Here is a 13214-nt window from a genome sequence, read left to right as displayed (position 1 = left end):
CAAAAGAAAATATTATAACCAATAAAATAAATGAAAACGAAAACAAATTCTTAAGTAATAAAGTTGGTTTTTTTATGAATACAATAAAATGAGAAATGATTCCAACAGAAAAAGAAGAACTAAATTCTTCAGCCGCCTTATGAGAATGAAACGCTTTCAAAAAACAAATCTTCAAAAACATTTACAGTAAAAGAATGGGATTCAATGGACCTCTGTGGTTTCAAAACGGGAATGGTGCCTTTCGGACGAGGTTTTGTTTGATGGATTCGAGTCAATGACTGGATTGTGAGGCTGATGATACAGTGGACCACGTCCTCTACGTCTGTCCCCGATACGAGGTCGAAGTTCACGAGCTGTTAGGGAACTTGAGAGAATACATTCCTTTCTGGATCTCCGTATTAACTTGATGAAACGCGAGGAGTGGTCTGTAGTGGCTGGTTTTCTTCGCTCCCTTGCGGTGTGTAGGTCCGCAGAGAGAGTTTATTCGAGGTACTCGATCGTGGTATGACCTCGGGTGGCTAGATTTCCAGGCTAGGCATTGGATTGGTTGGAGGTAGGCGCATTGGAATCGTGCCACGGTTATATTGGTGCTGTTTGTGATTCGATTTAGAGCTCCCGCTGGTGGGCGTGGCCACGATGCCGGGCTACGGTAGCCCGTGCGACCGGTGGCGTGGATTCGTTCCGCCGGTGGCGGTCCTGATCGTGTCTTGATAATGCCACGCAAGACTCCATGACGGGACCGGCTGGGGATGCGGGGTTTGTCCCCGCTTCCTACGCGGACCGGAATGAGGTTACGTTTCCCTTGTTAGGTGACCTGAATTGGTCGACTTATTTGGATGTAGATCTGAATTTCTATGTTGCGTAAGACATAATTTTGATCGGTATGAGTGTACCGCTGATTTACCTTTCAACTCGTTCGTTTTCTGAGGCATTCACAGTCACGAACGGTGCTGTCAAATCCGGACTAGGCGCGGGGTTCGCGCTTCCGCGAATTCGATCAGTTAGTTTGAGGGAATCATGTTAGGTTGGATGTAAAGATGTCCGTTTGAGGCCTATGTGAAGGCAAAATTTGATTTGTGTTTTACTGATGCAAATGTCTGCCGAGGCATTTACATCGTTGGCATCCCGACCGAGGCCTGGTTGATGACTGAGATGTAATCAGAGGGTCTAAAGACGACCTCCGGTAAAGCCCCCTCAGGGCTCGGAATGGACAGGGTGGTGTAGCGACCGGTAACGTCACAAGGTGAGTGTCTTCTCCCTACGGGGTTGGGATGTGGTTTAAAGAATAATGAAAGTATCTGAAGAAATAGTGCAAGATAGAACAATTTCAGAAAAATGTTACAAGATATTTCAAGGGTTTCCAAAAGAAAAAGAAAACAAAAAACACAAAGCAAAAAAATGAAGAACTATTGGAACACTAGGTAAAACAACGACAAGAAGAAAGAGAGAATAATGCTTGAGGTGAGAAAAGAATTTTGCTTCAAGTGTTCTCAGTCGACCAAACTCAAAAAAAAAAATCTAGTTGGACCTTTAGATTGCTTAACTATCATCATGAGTAGACACGTGTCAAAAATAAATAAAATTAAAATACTTAAAGCTAAAAATAAAATTAAAAACAACGCAATAATAAAAAACATTATCAAGCTATTTCAAGATGTAATGTACTGATATGTAATCATACAATCAAGATGTAATCAAACAATAAAGAAACAATTTTTAATTACTTTAGGTTTTTATATTTCTTTAAATGACTTTGAATGCATTTTACTTAATTTTGAATTGCACTTTTCACATACATTAAAAAATTAGGGAATTTTAAACGTATCTAAAGGACAGTGACATACAAATTTATTAATCTTTTTTTCCAATGCCCTTTGAAATTACGTTTTTTACTCCTATACTTGGGAAGTTGTGTTCGTTTTCTGCATTTAACGGCTGAAAAGTTATTTAAAGGTCGACACTGTTTACAGTCAAACAATGCCGATACTTTATAGTCGTTTTGTAAAAATACATCTAAACACAACAGTATAATTTTTTTTACTTTTTAAATTTAATTTTTAAGATAGTATTTAAAAAAATAATTTTTGGGTAGTGTTGAGTGAAAAAGCATCGTCCACTCGTTGCAGATTATTCGTATTAGAAGTGTTGTTCAATAATTTGAGGAAAATTGTTTACAAAAATTATTTTTTTCAATGAAAATGAAAGTAACGCTACTTTTCAATAAAATCCCCGGAACAAAGAATTGTTCACCTCGATTTCTGAGCCATTCATATGTCGCACTCGACCCCCTCATTCTTGCGGAACTCGATACCGCCACTTAGTTTTTTAAAAACCTTATGAAAGGATCGAACAAAAATAATTTGATGTTGGGAAATCTGGACTGTAAGGTCGATTCGGCAAAGATCTTCTTACCATCCTTTGGATTAGCTTCCTGACTATTTTAAGCGGTACGGGCACGGGAGTTACAGTGCAGAACAATTACGCCTTTGAGAAAGAACCAGGACGTTTCACCCTTTTAATGGGTTTTAATTTATTTTCTAGCGTGTCAGAGCAGTACTGTCGATTTTGCAAACGATCGAAACTTTTATCGGTATCCCACAATGGGGAGCAGAAAAATCTGTTCCTGAAGACAAGTTATGACGAAAGAGCTTATGGGCAAAGGGGTGACGGATAGCCCCCTGCTGAGGGGGCTGTCCGCGATAGTGCGAATAGACTTCGGTGATGAGGCACGAGGGCTCCTGATCCCCCGAGTTCGAGGTACCCTCCGGGTCACGGAATGCTTAATTGCCGGGCCGACCCGGGTTGGAGAGGTACGTTGAGTTTTAATCGGTATGGTGTGGGTACACATAGGCACTTAATTACATCGCGGGTGAACCTTGGCCGATTTTACACCTTCAGAAACTGAAAACCTTATAACAGCACGACGGTCTTCCCGGGAAAAATTTCAAGCGGAGCCGACATTTAAAAAAAACAAAAAACCAAGAGGTTACAGTAACGAAAGGTCTTTTCGAACAGCTGATATTTTCGGTCAGGGATGCCAACTTGAACGTCAGACAGTTTCAGTTTATTCTATTAAGTAGTTTTGCCGCTGTTCCTTCCATTTACCCTGTTTAGTTATTGAACGACACTCGTACATTAACAAATATCTGTATCACATGTTATATAGTATATTGAAATTTCAAAACGATCAAAGAAAAAATTATATGAAATAATTAAGGATTTTAAACTTAAAAAAAAAATCGTCTTTTTATAAGTATTTGTAATAAGAATTTTAAAACTATCTATGTTGAACATTTTTTACTTCCAACTCACCCAAAAAAAAACCTTTTATATTTGTCGATTGTTATAGGTTTTTGGTGTTTTTTTAAGAGTTTTTCCTTTTTGTTAATCATGATTTGATACTATTAATCTACAAATTTCCGGATATTTATAATAAAAAAATATTAACTTATAACGTTCAGAAAAACCATAACAGTTACACTTAACCGCTAATGTTTTTTTTTCTTTTATAATTCTATAATCTACATTAAATTTTTACTTTACCTTTTAAATAAAAATTCTCTTTTAATTTAACCAATTTTTTCTGTTATAAGTTATAATTATTTTTAGTTTTTAACAGATAATTTAAATTTTTTTTTTAAAGGAGAAATCCAGATTAATAGTTCTTAATTGCTACAAGCAGAAATTCAATTAAAAACTTTCCTCTTAAACATAAAATATTGCAGAATTGCAACAGTGGCAAAAAAAGTAGCAGTAGTAGTAAGCTACCCCTGTAGCAGTAACGGTTGAAAGAAGAGGGATCGGTTATATGAGAGAGAGAGTGAAGGAGAGAGAGTGAGAGAGAGATGGAGGAATTTAATTAAAACTAGGTTAAAATCGTTGTCGAGAGTTATTTTCACAAAGCCTTTGAAGGGTATCGGTAGGTTACAACTGCAGCGCATTACAAGAGAACCAAGAAATTAGGATATGCTTTACGTCGAGTTTTACTACAGATGATAATGCACTACGTACAATAAAGTTTTAGTTAGACAATAAAAAATTTAAAATAAAGGAAAATCTTCAACATCTTCCGTAGCCGGCATCCTGGAAAAATTATTATACGTATTTAAATATTCTTTTGATGAAATAAGGTAAAATATATTAATTAGTACAGTTGAAAATCATTTTCAACTGGATCGGATACTAGACGGTTTAAAAAGTATTACACAGCATAAAGGAAACTTTATCAACTAATATCATATCCGTAAAACTGCAACCGGGTTATACGCAAAGCAAATGTATATTGAGAAAAACCAACCCACCAGGTTGGTCTAGTGGTGAACGCGTCTTCCCAAATCAGCTGATTTGGAAATCCAAAATTCCAGCGTTAAGTCCTAGTAAAATCAGTTATTTTTATACGGATTTGAATAATAGATCGTGGATACCGGTGTTCTTTGGCGGTTGGGTTTCAATTAACCACACATCTCAGAAAAGGTCGAACAGAGACTATACAAGATTATACTTCATTTACACTCGTACATATCATCCTCATTCATCCTCTGAAGTAATATCTGAACGGTAATTACCGGAGACTAAAAGAAAGATTGAGAAAAACCGATCTAAAATTAAATATTAACTTGAAGTACCTGTTCTTTTTTTATTTTCATTTATTTATTTTTTTTTAAAGGTAGGGGGATACACCAGTAAGTATTTACATTACGCGTGTTATATGATCGATGTTGTTAAAATAAAAATTATACCATTTGTTTCCTTATTATTCAACAGCTATTTGCAGGTTGAATTTACTTTAAATTGGAACATCTTGATTTGTAAATACGTTTGCTAAAGCTAATATAATAACTGTACATTTTTTATTCGTTTTACATTTTTAAGAAACCGTAACCGACCATAAAAATCGCCAAATTTATTTTTCAAAAATATATTTTTAATATATGGTTTACTGTGAATATTAAAATTGTTCATCGATTACAGTTTTGGTAAGCAAATTTAACATTAATACGCTAGTTTCTATGTCATTACTTCCCGTCTTATCGGTGATGATATTGTGAGAAGTACCGTGGGCTGCTCGACGGCACGCTGTTTGTTTTGTTTTTAAACGGTCTAACTTGTTCGATAGATGTCCATGTCTGATTCGATTCGTCTGGTTGTAATTATTAACTTGTATCCGTTTCCGTGATCGTATTTACTGCGTATTTATATAAAAAAAGAAAAAGACATTTTTTGCAAACGAAACACATTTTTTGTTTCTGCTTACCTACGTTTCTGTTTCTCTCACAAAACGTAATTCGTTGTCACTAATTGTTGGTTTTTATATTATTTGCTATCGTTTGAGACTAAATTTATTGTAATCGGATAATGAATTTGCTCACAACGCTTGTTTGAAACCGACTCTATGTTGAAATCCAAACGTAACATGTGAAACGCATGGGATCTGGAGATTGGGAACTGAGAAGTATGAAACTGGTTTCAAATAATTCTTTCATTTCTCGTCTTTAAAACGATATTCAATTTGGTCGGTAAAGTTTAATTTTCACCTTTAGATCTAAGACTCAAGACTATCCTAACTTCTTTTCGCTGAAATTTCATGCCTGCAGTTTTATCCTTATGATAATTCATAAGATGTATTCAAATCAAAAAAATAATCCTTTATTTTAAAGAAAACCCAATTAAAAGTCGGTAATTTTATAAATAGAAATTTTAATTCAAAAAAGTTACAATGCAAATCTAAACCGTACGGTAAAAATCTCGCAGATATCATTTCTTCCGCTCAAAAAAAAATAATATTGCAAAGTAAATAAAACTGTTTTTAACAAACCGATTCTGATATTATAAAAGGTAAAACACTACATTTCTATTATCAAAATTTGTTATTAATTTACTGAATTTTATAGATATACAATACTAGATAATAAACAATGTTTAAGCGTTCCATATTATAAGCAAAAAGTAGAAAATTTGTTACAACACTCTTACCAGCCCAATTTCATTTCTTAAACAACAAAATCGGGCCGGTATGAGTTTTGTAACAAATCTTTCTATTTTTTTCTTATAACATTAAACGCTTAAGCAGTGCTTATTATCTATTACTGTATATCTATTATCTGTTACATATATTTAAAATTGTAATTTTGATTGTAATAATAGATTTTGATAATAGAAGTGTAGTGTCTTACCGTTTTTTGATATTATTATCGTTTTGTTAATAACAGTATTATTTATATTACATAAATTTTTGTTTTTTGAGCGGAAGAAATGATGTCAGCGAGACTCTTACCGGTTTACAATAACTTTTTTGGATATCACTGCGTTTTGTTAGATTATTCTTTTATTTTTTTTATGAATTAATGATTGTTATGTTATGGATTTATTATTATACTTTATTGCCTTTCTAGAATAAAGAAATATACATTTTTTTAAATTTCTCGGCCAATTTTTTTGTTGATAGTCATATGCTACCTTATAATAGCGATATAGTGATAGTCATCACTACATACCTTATCTTTCCTTTTTTAATAAAACTCGTACATCACCTTTACGAATCGAAGATCCGTAATTTAATATTGCACTTATTACTTTGTAAGTGTAACCCTCGATTTTTATCGTATCTGTGGACACGATTTTTATATTATTATTAAGTGAACTCTTTTATATTTCTCCATCAATAGTTGTAATTGTAGAATAAAACCTTTACCGATGGAATTTATTTCTGTTTTATATAACAAATCTTTGTTGTCACATTTACAATACTTTTGTGCTGTTCGTGTTTTTTTTGTTTTTTTTTTTGTTTTATTAGCTGCTGAAAGCTAGTACTTTTATTTTTTTTTTAATCAAGTGATCGGAATTAAAAAAATTATTTCATCTTCTGTTCATTTATATGAGCATTTACTATTAAAAGAAGCTATAGTATGGTTTCTTTTAAATTTCATTATTTCAAGTACATTATCAAGTTTTTGTACGCTACCTAGTACTATAAAGTACTGCTACCTAGTGGCGCGATTCGTAAACCCACCTTTTTCAAGAAAAGTGTCATATTCGAGTACCGCGGTACATAAAAATGGAAGAAAAAACCTTGTCTAACAAAATTCGAGGTATTTTTTGAAAGTATTCATTATTACAAATTTAATTGAACTGAAATATAATTTTTTCATACAGATTTTTAAAATTTTCCCCATTTTCATTTCACTTTTAGGTTAGGTCATATTTAGATCTGTAAACATAGTTCGCTGACTTTGCCGTGCCGTCCGGTTCTGCGGACTCTTGCTGACGAAGTTCTAGCGAACTTCTTGGTTAAAGTAAATTTCACATAAGCCTTTAAAGAAATGTATTTCTTGGATATAGTTTTTTTAAATTTTATTAAATTATTTATTATAAGTAGAGTAAAAAAGATGACTTAGAAACGTTTCTTTTTCTTCGTTAATTACGTATTACACAAGTATCGTTACTCGTATATCACAAGTAATTTAAATGAAATAGTGTAACTCTGTTTACAACATAGCTTTCATCAGCGGTTGAAACAAGAGACAGAATCAAATTGTAATAAAGCTCAACTGTCAGGTGTTTTGGTTTAACCAAGGTTGACAGTAAGCTCCCTTATTGCTAACTAATATACTGTACTGTAACCTACTAAGCACTGCACTGTGTACGTTTGACGGCGCTTTCAAATGCCTACGGTGTTTTAGCACTCTCCCGCTACTGATGTCAACAGTATATCCGACAGTATTGCAAAACACAAACGTACATAAACACATCGATGACAACGACCTAAAATATTATAATTTCAATCTTTCTAAACGTATCTATTTCGAGTAACAAATAAAAGTATACAGTCGAACAAATTTTTAAGAATTTCAAATTCAAATTATTCTTCGTTAACGTTTAACTTTTAAACGAATAACCGAACGTAATTTTATTAATAAAACATTTTAAGGTAATTTATTCGTAAAATTTGGCACGCTTAGTAATTTCACAAATTTATAGCCTATTTTTAATCATTTTCTCCCTCATTTATTTAATAAAAAATTTAGCGAGCGTTTAATCAAATTTTACTTTATCGACTGAACTGTTTGTAACAGAAAGGAAATATCTCCTCCTTTGATAAACTGTAACCAAAATTAAATTTTATCAATGATACATATTAAGAAATCATCGTAAAAAATCACAAATTATCCTTAAAATTCGTTAATCCATTCTGAAGATACACACAAAACGATAATTGACGAAAATTAAATACCACCCTTCCTGGAACCGCTAACGAAGCATTCCTTCTGGAAGGGCGGGTTGCACGCCCATTTACAAACTCATACGTCACAGTGCAATCACATCATAATAGGAAAATCAACAGAAACACGTCAGTTACACCAAAACAACAGCAAACAAGATACATCACCGTACATCAAGATACAGAAAACAGGTTATGAAACTACATACTACAAACTGCTCGCAAAGAAAAAAGTCATACAATATATATAAATACAAGAGATGAAAAACTCAAGAAAACAAGTCTCATAACAATATAAACATAGAAAAATCATCAAGAAAACAGCAAGAAAAAAAAGAAACGCCTGAATAGAGACATTCATTAATATTACACGATCAGTGCAACAACACAACACTAAAAATTCATTGATCGGACAGCAAAAAAAAAAATCTGAAGCCAAACAGCAAAACCTCAGAATGCAGAAGATACAAAATACTACATACTACAAATAAGGCTCAAGAAAAAGGGAATTAGCCCAAGATCAGATAGACATAATATGCATTAAAAGCAAAATACTCAAATATATAAGTAAAAAAAAAAAATTACATCATAATATCAGAACAGCAATCATAAACTAACCAGGGATATATACATACCCCTTATACTTACTACCTGCGGACATCATCAGATACGTGAGCGGATTGTACGCGGCCTCTTCACGTCAAGGCGACCCTCACATGTACGGGGGACCCCCTAGTCGCTCACTCGCGAACCTGTCCGCACTCTCCGACGCCGCCTATTGTTTCCTGACTCCTCCCGTGCTTGGAGGTCTCTCATCATGATTTTCACATACGTAGTGATCGCCTTCCATTTTCTTTCTTTTCTATCATTATGTCCATTAACTCCTCAGGCTGGAACATCACTTCCTTGCTTAGTGTGTCAAGTAGCTCTTCGTATCTCGGACAGTGGAAGAATACGTGGTGTGGCGTTTCGTCCTCCTCCTCGCCTTCCGGGCAGTTCTGTTCATCGTCGAGGTCGTACTTATGAAGGTATGCTCTGTATCCCCCATGATCCGTCAAAAACTGAGTAAGGCGGTAATCCAGCTAGCCATGAGCTCTCCCTTGCCAGCGCCTTACATCTCTCACCAGGCGGTTTGTCCATCTGCCTTTTGTGCTGCCATCCCACCGTTCTTGCCACTTGTTCTCCATCTTCTCCGTGAGTGTGCGTGTCCATCTTCTTCTGTCTGCGGTAGAGAGAGCCTTTCCTTGGGGTTAGACCTCAATTACGAACTCAGCACAAAGAGAAAATCAGGAGAATTCATCCCTGTACTTCTGCTTCCATCTTTGTGCGATAAGTATCACCGACATCTTTGACACTGCCTGCCACGCGCGTTTATTCTGCAGCATAATTCCCACGATGGTATTGAGGATAAGCATACCGAATTCTCTTAGGTATCCTTCCTTAAGCTGTAAGAACCTATCGCATCCGAATACAGAGTGCTATAAAACGTCTTCCCATTCTGTAATATTCGCGTTGGCGGAAGGTCTCAGTACTCGCGCGCATAGATATGCTTTGAAACAACCGTAAACAGAGAGGTACCGGGTCAATTCGTACCCCAGTTTCCTGTGCTTTCAGTCCAGCCGTCTCTGGAGGTTCGGGTTCAGTCTACGGGTCCATCTTCGTTGAATGATTCCATTTCTCCTGCCATTCGGGAACAAACGATGTCTTTGTCTTATTTACCGCTTGGTACATACTTATCCTTGTTCCTTACGAACGAGAAGCTTTTGAACGGGAAGATCTAAGATGCAAGTTTGGCCACACATCGGCGGCATCGCCAGAGACGGTCCTGTAGCCGCAGCATACTCGAAGGGAGACACCCCTGTGCTCCCGATTAAGAATTATACGTGTTTTCCCTAATTATGAGGTAGTTTAGATAATTAATGTAGATCTAACAATCTATCTCCGACTTACGCGGATTTCCTGAGCTTTCTAAACTTTGATAAGCAACACATTAATTCCGCTTAAGAGCACAGCATTAGTTTATATTTACGAACAAAATATGTGTTTTAACATATTTTGTTATTTACATATAAGAATAATTACTACTGACTGGCTCAATAAAAAAAGCTTTTGACGAAAACAACTCATAAATCATTACCCTATAAGCCTTGAGGAGGTACAATAATGTTGTATATACGTACACCTTGATCGATTTATTTATGAGTAAGTTTTATTAGCGAGTAAAAAAGATGTAATTTTTCTTTTAATTGCATCACGGTTGTTTAATTAAAAAATAATAATTATAGCCTTTACCTTTTAACCGATAAGAAATCAGTTTTTTTTCATACCTTTAATCGAATAAAGTTGAATTATTTACTTAAAATCGAATCATCTTATTTACATAGGAAAACAAAGATTTATTTACATAATATAATGTATTTACATAAAACTAAGAAAGAGTATACGGTAGAATACGCTGATAAGACATACGTACACTAACTAAAAAAATTAATGGTTTTTTTAACGGAGTTAAGACGTAATCAAGAAGGACAATGTTTGTTGTTAGCTTGTTTATTTTTTCCTTATAACTGATGTTTATTGATATTTGATGACCACTTTAAAAAAATATAAAAAGAAATCCTTAACTGAAGAGAACTAAACAAACAATAACAATAACAAAACGCAAAAAGAAAAAAAAGGTTTTCTTGAGAAAAATTTTCTTTATATTTATTTAACCACTTTTTTGCCGCACTAAAGTCAGAACTCATATTTAGTAAGAATTCAGGTTAATAGAGTGTGACTACGTGTGTGTTTTTCTGCAGCAAACCCACTTAAGTCTGCGTATAAAGCTATACAAATATTAGCATCCACCTTCCAAAAGTAAAGTTGTTTTTGCGGTTATTTCAGGTAGATTTTTATTTTCTACTTTAAAATAAATTACAAAAGTAATTATATTTAATAATATAAACATATATATAAATCTGATGTGGACACCACATGACTTCCGTGAACGCTTGTTAAATTACACTTACACATTTTCTTAAAATGAAAAGTACATAAAATTTTATTTTATTAATAACTTCTTTTTTTCTGTTATTATTGAATTATTTATTATTTATCGTGAAATTTATTTTATAATCGGAGGTTAATAATTATTAATAAATCAATATATTTAAATTAAAAAAAAAAAAAGTTAAAAAAAAAGGAGATGAAGTGAACTTCGAACTGATGTACTTCCCTTGTTACATCCAAATATTTCATTAATTAAAATTTTATTTGGCTATAAAAATAAAATTTTATTTTATTCTGGAACCAGTGAAAATAAGTACCACCTATAATATATCGTTGAAAAGCTCTCAATGAGGGCTTATTACTGTAGTCAAGAATAAGTCCAAAACCAAAATGTTTTCTATTTTGGGCTTTTTTTGGACACTTTTGGTCCAGTCAATTGCAATCAAAAGGGAAGGTGTACAACTAGATGTGACAACAGTCGTAAATACAAAATTTCATCATCCTACGGCTAATCGATTTTTAGTTATGAGGTGTTATTTTATTAATAACTTCTTTTTTTCTGTTATTATTGAATTATTTATTATTTATCGTGAAATTTATTTTATAATCGGAGGTTAATAATTATTAATAAATCAATATATTTAAATTAAAAAAAAAAAAAGTTAAAAAAAAAGGAGATGAAGTGAACTTCGAACTGATGTACTTCCCTTGTTACATCCAAATATTTCATTAATTAAAATTTTATTTGGCTATAAAAATAAAATTTTATTTTATTCTGGAACCAGTGAAAATAAGTACCACCTATAATATATCGTTGAAAAGCTCTCAATGAGGGCTTATTACTGTAGTCAAGAATAAGTCCAAAACCAAAATGTTTTCTATTTTGGGCTTTTTTTGGACACTTTTGGTCCAGTCAATTGCAATCAAAAGGGAAGGTGTACAACTAGATGTGACAACAGTCGTAAATACAAAATTTCATCATCCTACGGCTAATCGATTTTTAGTTATGAGAAATACATACATACGTACGTAGAGACGTCACGCCGAAACTAGTCAAAATGGATCCAGGGATAGTGAAAAAGGATATTTCCATTGAAATTTGAAAACCGAAATTTTTTGCGGTTACAATACTTCTTTTACATCGTAAAAGGAAGTGTAAATTATATTTAATTATTTTAAAAAATAATTTTTTTTTTAAATTTTATCAAAATTAATTTTTTAAAAATATTTTATATATATAAAAAAATTTATTCATTAACTTTGAAAAAAAAATTACTATTAAAATTTACGATTACTGATCGATTAGGATTCAAAGAAAATTTAATAAAAAGGAATTTACAATCAGTTAAAAGATAAAAATATCAAAGAAATATAATTTAATGGAGACATTTACGTTTGGAGATTATATAAAGGTATAAAAGTCCTGTTTTACCTGATAAGTTATTACATAGTAATCGAACTCCTTTTTTTGCAAACAAAAATATTTTTGCAACCTTTTGGAGTAAGAAATCGGGTACCATACAATGTCAGTGAGGTTTAACAATTAGGAAGCCGAGAAATAACATTTTTAATCTGATTAGTAAGCGGTAATATATTGTATAAATCACACAACGAACGGATAAGGTACTCGATGAATAACAAATGTTTAAAGTTTAAATATTAATTATTTAAATTATAAACATACGATATATCATATTAAAATGCCGACCTTCGTGGCCGAGTAGGTAGCGTCTTCAGATTTCTTGTGGAGGTCCCGGGTTCGAATTCCGGTCAGGCATAGCATATTTTCATACGATACCAACAAAGATTAGGTACGTAACTATGTACACATTAAACAGGATGCCAAAAAGTTCAAGGATTTTAACATTTTTTAATTAGTATCGTTTAAAAATTCATCGACATTCTTTCTGTAAAATAGAATATTTGATCGCATGTTAAATAAAAAAACTTTTTATGCGGTCGGGCAATTCTTTAAAAACGGTTACGATAGCGTAATATTGATTTT

Source organism: Lycorma delicatula, chromosome 5 (genome assembly GCF_047948215.1).
Source record: "Lycorma delicatula isolate Av1 chromosome 5, ASM4794821v1, whole genome shotgun sequence".
NCBI classification, from domain to species: domain Eukaryota; kingdom Metazoa; phylum Arthropoda; class Insecta; order Hemiptera; family Fulgoridae; genus Lycorma; species Lycorma delicatula.
Note: the sequence above shows the minus strand (reverse complement) of the source record.